The 11,645-nt window shown below is 39.6% G+C and overlaps 1 non-coding gene across 1 annotated transcript; it reads right to left on the bottom strand.

Moving 5' to 3' along the window:
- Nucleotides 1-9,124: 9,124 nt before the first annotated feature.
- On the bottom strand, nucleotides 9,125-9,230 carry LOC125495397 (small nucleolar RNA R71). The gene has a single exon (XR_007272034.2). It is a non-coding gene; the product is annotated as a small nucleolar RNA R71 (small nucleolar RNA).
- Between the last annotated feature and the right edge of the window lie 2,415 nt (nucleotides 9,231-11,645).

Raw genomic sequence — 11,645 nt, forward strand, 5'->3', positions numbered from 1 at the left:
GATCCCATAGCGTTCTATGTTATCTTCATGTCTGTAATATCAAGTCAGAGGTGACATAGCTAGGAGGCTCACATTATATAAATGTAATGCTCAATCTCCCTCCTCCCCTCTTTGTAGTGATGAAGACAAAGGATGGATTTTTCAATCTTGAGAGTAATGAAATTGACAAATTATCAAAAAAAAAAAAAAAAGTGATTGTCTCATGTAAATGAGTCCTTTTTTTGTGGTCTGAAGTGCATGATTCAATACGAGCAATTATGTGGAAGGGAGAAAGGCAAGAATAAAAATATGCATACCATAATATCTATGGTGCGAATCATGCATTCATTTTTACCGTTTTAGGGACGATATTCGGGGAGACGAAAATTGAAAACTATTCCATCAAGAATGCAAAACTTTTGAAATGGTGTATTATCAAATTCACATACATTGTCATTTTAGAAGACTTTGTTGGGTCATTGAAATTGCTTTCAAACAAAAGTTTGAAAGTTCATGAATGGTTGAAAGGTTTGAGATCGGTAGATGATTGGGAATTGTAAACACATATATTAGTCATCATAAAACTCTAAATAATACTTCTGACCAACAATACTAAGAATCAGATTGGTCCTTAATCAACATAGATAGCAAAAACAAAAGTAGTATCATTTAAATAAAAGGAACTTGTATATGAAGTCCTTCAATAAAAAAAGGAAGTCTTAACATGTTTTCATATCTGACAAGAAGAATAACATGAAGTCTATTCATTTTACACCCGAGTGTACCATTCTCATGATACACGCAAGGGTAATTTTATAATAAACTCTCCAAATGAGTAGAATTTACTCATTGTAATCACTTATTTCTCTTCCTTCTTTAGTCTTCTTCTACATTGTTTCTCTTACCTCTATTTTCTCTCTCCTCCATTGTTTCTCTTACCTCTAAATTTCTATCTCCTACATTGATTCTCACCTCCAAATCTCTCTCTCCTCAATAATTCCTCACCCCCGGTATGTATTTTTTGTATTTTGGGATTTATGACATTGAATGATGAGCAATGTTTTGGATTGTAATACTTTTAATGTAGAATATTTTTTAAATGTTGAGACTAAGTTTATTTAATTAGTCACAGTACCCCCGATTTGAAAATTTTGGATACGCCACTGCCAAAATCTAAGACTCGATGTCAAAAGTATGAAAACCAAGATATGGGATTTTGTGCCTTGTAAAAAATCTGAGACCTACAATGTGAGACTTATTGCCCGATGTTTGAGACTTATCATCCAAAAATATGCTTAATGAGCCAGGACGAAAAGCGTGGTCTGGTGTATTGGTCTCAGTGGCGGATCCAGTGTGGGTTCAATGGGTTCAACTAAACCCAAGCGGATCCTCGAAAGAAACTGACCTTAGAGGACAAAAAAAAAGCACTTATAACAAACAAGCGCCAAAATAATAGAATGGATGAGAAGTTGGCTCAGCGGTGACACTAGTACAGAAAAGGCAATTTGCGTCGGATGTGAGGCGCCTATTTGCGTCGGACTCTGGTGCGACGCCAAAGCCCTCGACGCAAATGACTCAGAAACGATCTGCGTTGTATGCGGGAACGACGCAGATGGTTCAGCTATTTGCGTCGCACTCGTATACGGTGCGACGCAGATAGCTATCCCAGCCCAATTCAGAGTAATGCAGAGGGTAATGTGCGTCGCACATTGCCTAGGGTGCGACGCACATTAGTGATTTGTGTCGCACCTCGGGCTATGTGCGACGCAAATTACTATTTTAATAAAAAAAAAAAATTTTTTTTAGACCTAGAATATACTGCAAAGATGATTCTCGAACAGTAGAAGAGTAGAAGATTGAGAGACAAATTACCAACTGAAATCGAAGTAGGATTGAACACAACAAAATATATACCAACAAAATTCAATAATTTTATAATTTACAACTCCAACACAAAACATTAAACCACCAAAATTCTATAATTTACAACTCCAACACAAAATAATATAAAAAATAAGAGATCTAGAGTAGAGAGACGAAAAATTTCCTTCCATTTCTGACGAAGAAAACTTCCAGAGAAACCAAAAAACACATCTGCAAATGAAAGTAAGAAAAAAAAAAGTCAATAAAAAATCAGATCTAAAAAGTAAAAAAACAGAAGAAAATAATTTCAGAGAGATAAAACTCGAAAGACAATGAAAAAATGAAAAAATGAGATCTAAACAATGTAAAAATGATAAAACGAAGGAAAAAATTGTAGATCTGAAAACATGAAAAAATGAAAAAACGAAATTGTAGATCTCAAAAACGAAAAAACGAAAAAACGATAATTTTACCTGCGAAAAGGCAATCGTCGGAAAACGGTTGTATGTTGTCGTCGGAAAACTCATTTGTTTCTTAGGTTTAGAGCGAGGGAGGGAGAGAGAGGAGGGAGGAGAACTCAAAATCGCCGGAAACCACCGCCGTTTTACCTTCTTTCTTTCTCCTCTTCGCCGGAAACAACCAAATACGAAATTGTAAATTGAAATTGTTTGTAAAACTGAAATTGTAAACTGAAATTGTTTGTAAAACTGAAATTGTTCGAAAGAGATATGAGAGAGATCTAATGTGAGATTTCCTTACCGCATGCGACGCACCACCACCGCCGTTTTAGCGTTTGTAAAACTGAAATTGTAAACTGAAGATTTTGAAAGAGAGAGGAGGAGATCTGAGAGAGAGAGAGGAGTTGAATCTGAGAGAGAGAGGGGTAGTGACGGTGAGTAAAGAGAGAGAGAGAGGAGTTGGAGAGAGAGGCTGCTGATGAGAGAATGAGACAGTAAGAAAATTAGGGTTGAGATAGAGCAAGTATAGCACGCGTACATTAAAAGTTGGATTGGGCTTTTAATGTGCGTCGCACAATGGGTCGGACGACGCGCATAGCTTCTGTTATGTGCGTCGCACCATGTGCTTCATGCGACGCATATAGTTATTTTGCGTCACACGTTAGTTAGATACGACGCACATAGGTTGTCTTTTGCGACATTTCCTTACAGCATGCGACGCAAATAGGTTTTTTGCATCACTTCCATGTTTGTGCGACGCAAATCAGGGGACACAAATCTTCCTTTTTCTACTAGTGTGAGATTCGCGTCAATGATAATGTCTCGCATTGAAGGTCGCGGGATCGAATCCCAGCAAATACCTTGTTGTATCTTTTTTTGCTTTCTTTTCTTGCTTTCTTTTATTTTCTTTCCTTTTTTCTTTTTTTTTTCTTCTTTTTTTTCTTTCTTTTTTTTTTTCTTTAATTCAACTTATGTTTTTTTCTTGGTTTTATTTTTCTTTTGATCCTCCATTTTCTAGCTTTTCTTTTTCACAAATAATCCCCTCCAACCAAGTAGTAATATATTAATAGGAAATGAATCTGGTTTAATTTTCCTTTACTTCGAATTAACTTGCTCAAGTAATCAATTATTGATAGCATTAAGAATTTATAAGTCAAACTATATTACAAAGACCTTGATGTTGGAGTCGTTAATTATTAGTAGCATTTAAAATTTATTAGTCAACATGTATAAATATTATTTAACACCTTTACAAATAAGTATTAATAGTAAAAATTTGCCGCACGCTTCGCGTGCGTATAAGGCTAGAATTTGTTCTATGTTTAAAAAAGTTCGAACCCACGTTGTTTAATCCCTGGATCCGTCACTGATTGGTCTGGTATGAGAAGATAGTTTATATTAGGCCGAAGGGAAAGAGGGGAAAAGGGAGTTTGGGTTGTGCAGAGATGGGCTAGACTTCTAGCATGAGGGGGAGTGTACACAGTATAGTGGCTAGTGGGGATCAATAGAAGAAGAAAAAGGGAACAGAGTATTCTGTGTGAGGAGTTGGTTTATAGACATTTATGATTGTCAGTGCATGATTTGGTGAGTGAGTAGAGATGATCTCACATCCTGGCTAAGTACTCGAGACTCGAGAGTGCTCAAGAGTAAAATGACCCAAATTTGATATAAAAACGTAGTTTCATCAAAGATCACGTGATGAGATTGAATGGTTTTGTTTTAAGATAATATGAGATACCTATATCCAGAATGATTGTTAAGGTATACCGAATATACACAAAGGGTGGAAAAATTTGCGAGTTTGTGAGAAGCTTATTAGAGGTTAAGGAAATATATATATGCAAATTGGAGACACAAAGATGATAATAGAATCAAGGGTGTTTATTGAAGTAATGCCTGTAAAAGGGGATCATGTTTTTTAATGTCTTGGTACGTAAAAAAAGTTTAGAAGATAAGTGGTTGTCTCATGTGAATGAGTCCTTTTTTTTTGTAGTGTGAAGTGCATGATCCAATATGTAGGAATATGTGGAAGGGAGACAGACAGGATTAACAATAATGTGCATTTCACTAGTGGAAAAAAGCAGTAGGGCTGCGCTAAAAATGGCATGTAGGGCTGCGCTTTTTGAGGGCAGCCCTTTCCATCGCAGCCCTTCACAATTCAAGTAGGGCTGCACTAGTAAAGCGCAGCCCTTCCTAGCTGGAAGGGCTGCGCTTTTTTGTAAAAAGCGCAGCCCTTCTAAGCTAGAAGGGTTGCGCCTTCTTCACTAGCGCAGCCCTTCTAAGAAGAAGGGTTGCGCTAGTGAAGAACTAGCGCAGCCCTTCTTCTTAGAAGGGTTGCGCTAGTTTAAACTAGCGCAGCCCTTCACTATTTTTTTTTTTTTGCGTGCACACAGCCTGCACACACATAGCAGCCCCACCCCCACCCAAAACCTCCCTTGGACAAAAAAAAATGCAAATTGCAATACGATAATATATGACAAGTGGAGAAAGGTAATAATTAACTTCAAATATATTAATTTAATAATGTAAAAAGTGTACATAGGATTGATAGAAACTAGTACATTGTTGGAGCTAAATCTCATCCTATGCAATCATCGGTAATGTGGGACGCCAACTTATCCCGAACTTCGTTAATTTCTTCTTTGGTGAAGTTCCTCAAACGTGGTATGGAATTCGCATAAACCTTGCAAAACAACCAAGGAATAAACACATATACAAAAATTCAATCATTTTACCGTAGTTAGTACTTCTAAAAATGACATATACCTTCCCGAAATGGAATCAAAATCAAATGCAAGCCTAAAAGTCTACACACTAGTTATAATATATCTCATATAATCATGTTCAAAGAAAATTTGGGGTTAAATGACTTAATAAGTACATTTTGGGAGCGAAAAAGCCAAAATAGGCCGGAAATGGCCTTTTCGTTCCCGAAATGCAACCAACAACAAATGCAAGCCTAAGAATCTACATACTAGTTATATTATGCCTCATATAATCATATTCAAAGAGAATTTGGGGTTAAATCACTTCATAAGTACATTTTGGGAGCGAAAAAGCCAAAATAGGCCAAAATAGGCCGGAAATGGCCTTTTCGTTCCCGAAATGCAACCAACAACAAATTAAAGTTCACTAGCAGGTTTACCAAAGACTGTTTCAATGCCCTTCACCTGATTATAAACTTCAGTACCAGTTAATGGTCTATGAGCAACTTCTTCTTCAACCGTCCCATCGAATGCCTTCTTCTTAAACCGATAGGGATGGTCGCGGCTAAGGAGCCTTCGTGTGCGCATATACACATGTTTGCAGCCTCAAGGTGTGTAGATTTCATGTCATCTAAACAAATCGGGCAAGGTTGTTTTCCTTTAGTCTTATACCCAGATAAGTTCCCATAAGCTGGATAATCGTTCATAGTACAAAAAAGCATGGCACGCAGAGTGAACATCTCATTAGCATACGCATCAAATACTAACACTCCTTCGTTCCACATCTTCTGTAAATCTTCAACAAGCGGCTGAAGGTATACATCTATGTCATTTCCAGGTTGTTTGGGCCCCGATATAAGAAGCGACAACATCATGTACTTGCGTTTCATGCACAACCAAGGAGGCAAGTTATAAACCACTAAAATACTGGCCATGTGCTATGCTGCGAGCTGAGATTGCCAAAAGGGTTCATGCCATCCGTACATAATCCAAGCCTCAGATTCCTATCCTCATTACCAAATGACTTATGCACCCTGTCGATAGTTTTCCACTCAGGCGAATCAGCCGGATGCTTGAGCAGACCGTCTTTCTTCCTACGATCTGCATGCCACCTCAAATTCTTCGCATCTCCTTTAATTGAGAACATGCGCTTAAATCTAGGTACTATGGGTAGATACCACAACACCTTGGCTGGTGGTCCTTCACTACCTCCAGCTCCTTCACGCTTGTACCTCGACAATCCACAACGTGGACACTCATGTAAATGCTCATACTCATTACGATAAAGCACACAATCGTTAGGACAAGCATGTATCCACTCGTACTCTAAACCCAAAGGACACATCAACTTCTTCGCATAATAGTACGACTTTGGCAGTTCATTTCCTTCAGGGAGCATCTCAGCTAAAACTTCCAACAACGATGTGAAACTAGAGTCCGTCCAACCAGCGTTCGACTTAATGTTGAACAGTGTTACCACCGCGGAAAGTTTGGTGTACTTTGTACAACCTGGATACAACGGCTTTTCAGCAGCCTTAGACATAGACTCAAAAATACGAGGTCGTCTACACGACTGATCTTCAACCTCGTGTATCATCTCGTCTACCCGATCCCTATCATCATCTCCAAATTCATCATCCAAATTCTCATCCCCTAACTCATTATCATCCTTCTTTTTTTCTTCACATACATCATTCTTTAATCCAGAGCTTCCCATATACCTCCCCTGCTCACCATGCCAAATCCATACGTGGTATTGAGGCCTAAACCCACGGCGAAAGACATGCTCCCTAACCACATGTATACTACTAACCTTGCTCACATTTCTACAATCCAAACAAGGACAATAAAAGTCGACTGCTCCAGAGGATGTTTGATATTCTAATGCACTTCTACAGAATTTCGAGACCCCATTCACAAACTCAATCGATTCACGACTACCATACATCCAAGTACGATCCATCTCATTCAAGAAGACTGGTGTCTATTTTATATAGAATTTTACCCCCGTTCCCCTTGAATTATTGGTATTAATTGCGCTCTTTGGAGCCCTTTTTAGTACTAATGTGTGTCTTGTAGTGTGGTTGTGTTTTCAGATTGACTTTTGTAGGAAAATTCATATTTTGGTGCATTTCCTAATCCTTGATATCGCTACATGAGACATGAAGTCGGGACGCGCGAAAATCTCACGTTTGGCTAAAAACCTGATGACCGCCCGACCGGGCGACATCTGCCCCGGCTGGTCGGGCGAGTCTTACTTAGTCAGAAATCGAACACTGAAGGTTCCAAGAGAAATTGCTCCCGCGCCCGACCGGGCGAAATCTGCCCGGGCCGGTCGAGCGAACCATACTTAGCGCATTTTCAGAAAGTTAAGCTGCCAGACAATCTTTACATGCGGGCCCGACCGGGGGAAATCCGCCCGGGCGGTCGGGCGAGGCGAATGAAGACCTGCTGAAAAGCGCCCGGCCAGGCGCGTCGAAGGAAAAATGACACCTCACGACCGCCCGACCGGGCGAAATCCGCCCGACCGGTCGGGCGAGACGATCTTTGAGCGTTTTAAGCGCGTGTTGCGCCACTTTTACGAGACAAATAAATACTATTTTCTTAGAATTAGAAATTACGCCTTTTTACTAGAGAATACATTTTATAACTTTTTAGAGAGCTTTTGAGTTTACTCCATTGTTGAACATTGATTACTACGCTTTGATTCCTTCAAGTAAAGACTAAGTTTTCTTAATCTCTTCTTTCCTTTCATTATTATCATGTCTTTTAATTTGTTCATTATTTGTTTTGCTATTCAATTATGTGTGAGTAGTCCATTAATCTAGGGTTAAGTAAAACCCTAGCAATGATTTAATATATGAATTCTTCCATTAATCCCAAGTTTATATGATCATTGTTCTTGTTTGATTGGATTGTTCTTATGCTCATTATCATACTAGGGATAGTGATTTTGATTTGACTCCGTATATCTTATTTTCAATGGGAATTGAATCTAGATGGTTTTGTTGATCCAATCAATGGTATGAATATCTTCTATGGGAATAGTTAGATGGATTGCTAGGAATTTAATTGTGATGCTATGCTTAATGCCTCTTTCTTGCATGATTCTATGGGAATAGGTTTGATTGCTTGTTTAGAGTAGCCATTGGTACTCGGGAGAGATCTTTGTATTATAGGGTGCATTACTCCTCTTGATTCTTGATTATGTTATTTGGGATGGAAATTATTCATGTATTGGTCATGCTAGTGGTGATGCTTAATTCTAGATGTTTTAATTAATTGATTATATCTTGTGTGTTCCTAGTAATTGTCATAGTTTAGTGTTAGTCTTAGTCAACACCCTTTTCATCTTGTTTGTCACTCGTTTAGTTAAATTGAGTCAAGATATCTAGTGTTTGATACGTTTGTCCCTGTGGATTCGACCCTGACTTGCTCTGCTACATAGTTAGGAAGTTAGTTAGGTAATTACTTTTGATAGGTGCGCGACACGCCTACCAAATTTTGGCGCCGTTGCCGGGGACTAACGGTATTAGATTAGTTTATCTTGATTGATTTAGCTAAACTGTCTTTGTTCGATCATTGTCACATTATTTGTTGTTTGATCTCTTTTCTTTCAGTCTTTTTGTTGCATGCGCACTCGTAGCAAGGGTTCACAAGATCTGATTACTCTTGATCGCGAGATCGAGGCTACAGCAAGGCGATTAGGAAGTCGAAGAAGACAACAACAACAAGAACCAACAATGGGAGACGAAGCACCACCAAAGTCTCTACGGGAATATGCTATGCCCGATGAGACCACCACCACCATAAACAGACCGACAAATGCTGCCAATCATTTCGAGCTCAAGCCACAATTCATCCAGTTTATCTCACAGGATTCCTATGCGGGAACACCCAAAGAGAGCCCTACTGATCATTTGGCTAATTTTTGAAAAATGCAATACTTTGAAATTAACTAATGTTTCTGACGATTTAATTCGGTATTGTGCTTTTCCTTTTTCTCTCAGGGACGAAGCAAAGGAATGGTTTAAGGAAGAAGAAGTGAGGAAGATTGCCACATGGCCAGAACTGAAGAAGGCTTTTCTTTACAAGTTCTTCCCTCCTATGAGAACTTCCAAGTTCAGAAAGAGATATCTGGCTTTCAACAACATGAATTGGAGTCTCTCTATGAAGCATGGCAGAGATACAAGGCTTTGCAAAGGCAGTGTCCACACCACGGCATTCCTGAGTGGTTGCTGATTCAGACATTCTACAATGGTCTGAAGCATGAAGTTCGAAGTTCTATTGATGCGCATCTGGCGGTACTTTCATGGCAAAAACTCCAGAAGCCGCGAAGACATTGTTGGATGATATGGCTGCCAACAATTACCTGAATGACTGGAGTATATCTCGTGGAGCCCCTAAAAAGGGAGGTAAGTATGAGGTTGATGCTATTGCTACTTTAACTAACACTGTGCAAGTTTTGGCAGCTAAAGTTGATCAGTTGAGTAGCGGACCAGTAGCGCCTATTTGTGAGATTTGTGAAGTGCAAGGTCACTCCTTCACTGAGTGTCAATATAATAATATGGGAGCGGGAACTGAGCATGTCAATGCCCTCCTAACACAAATACAAGGCCACAAAAAACCCATACTCAAACACATTTAACCCAGGTTGGAAGCATCACCCAAATTTCTCCTACAAAAATAACCAACCTCAACCTCCACACACCAACTACTCCCAGCCACCTGGTTTCCAACAAAGACCACCATTCAACCCTTCATCATCATCCTCTCGACCCAACCTTGAGACTATCATGGAGAATTTAGCTTCCTCTCAGGCAAAGCAAGTTGAATACCAAGCCAAGCAGAATGAATTCTTCAACAATTCTCTCCAACAAATCACTGCTCATAATAAATTGATGGAGAGTCAGATGACCCAACTAGCCCAACAAATAAGCCACCTCTCTAAACCTTCAGGCCAACTTCCTGGGCAAACTGAACCAAATCCTAAGGGCATATCAATGCCATTTCATTGAGGAGCGGTAAAGAATTGCAAGAGCCTACAAGGAGGGTAACTGAGCAAAACAACATGCAAAAGAGGTTATAGAGTTGAGTGAAGAAGTTCAAGAGAAGACGGGTTTGGAAGATGAAGCTAAGAAGCCTGAGAAGGAGGAACCCACTGTCATTCCTATTAAACCATACAAGCCACCTGTTCCGTTCCCTCAAAGATTGGCACAGGCAAAACTTGAAAAGAAATATGGGAAGTTCCTTGACATCCTGAAGAAGCTACACATCAACATACCTTTCTTGGATGCCATATCTGAGATGCCTTCTTACGCTAAGTTTTTGAAAGACATGCTCTCTAACAAACGAAAAATTGAAGAAAATGTCACTGTTTCACTAACTGCTGAGTGTAGTGCTATTTTGCAGAATACGCTTCCAGAAAAGCTAGGAGATCCGGGCAGCTATTCCATTCCGGTCAAGCTTGGAGATATTGCTATCAAGAATGCTTTGTGTGATCTTGGGGCTAGTGTTAGTCTCATGCCGTTATCTATCTGCAAGCAACTCAACATGGGCGAACTAAAACCCACACGCATCTCTCTACAACTAGCTGACAGGACAGTGAAGTTTCCACTTGGTATACTTGAAGATGTTCCTCTTCGAGTGGGTAAATTCTTTATTCCCTGTGATTTTGTCGTCATGGAGATGAAGGAGGATGCACAAGTTCCCATAATTCTTGGGGACCTTTTTGGCCACTGCTGGAGCCATTATTGACATGAAGAAGGGTAAAATCACTTTTGAAGTAGGTGATGAAAAGATGGAGTACACACTCACAAACTCCATGACTTCTCCTTCTATGGGAGAAACTGTTTATAGAGTGGATGCTCTTGATGAGGTGATAGAAGCGAGGCTTTCAATCTGCAACTGGATGATTCGCTACAAACGGTCTTGATGGGTAGTGCTGATGAGGAAGATTGGGAGACTAAGGAATACAAGAGACTTCTAGAGGAGACACGAGCCACTGAATCTGAAGAGCCTCTCCAGGAGTTGCTGCATTCTGAGGACACTAAGGAGAGTACTACGCCTCCTAAGGTAGAACTGAAACCTCTCCCCTCTACTTTGAAATATGTGTTCATGGGTCCCAATGATACATACCCTATTATTGTTAATGCTGAGCTTGATGACATTCAAATTGAAAAATTGCTCGTTATTTTAAGGAAATATAAGAATGTCATTGGGTACACCATTGATGATATTAAGGGTATTAATCCCTCATTTTGCATGCACAAAATCATTCTTGAGGACGAACATGCTTCTTCTATAGAATCTCAACGAAGACTTAATCCAAATATGATGGAAGTAGTCAAGAAAAGGTTCTTAAATTGCTTGATGCAGGTATAATCTACCCTATCTCAGATAGTAAGTGGGTTAGCCCTGTTCAAGTAGTCCCTAAGAAAGGAGGTATGACCGTTGTCAAGAATGATAAGGGTGAGCAAGTTCCCACTAGAACTGTGACAGGGTGGCGCATGTGTATTGATTATAGAGAGATTGAATAAGGCCACCCGCAAGGATCATTTTCCCCTCCCTTCATTGATCAGATGTTAGAAAGACTGGCAAAACATTCCTTTTTCTGTTGGTTGGATGGATACTCTGGTTT

This window comes from Beta vulgaris, chromosome 2, assembly GCF_026745355.1.
Source record: "Beta vulgaris subsp. vulgaris cultivar EL10 chromosome 2, EL10.2, whole genome shotgun sequence".
Lineage (NCBI taxonomy): Eukaryota > Viridiplantae > Streptophyta > Magnoliopsida > Caryophyllales > Amaranthaceae > Beta > Beta vulgaris.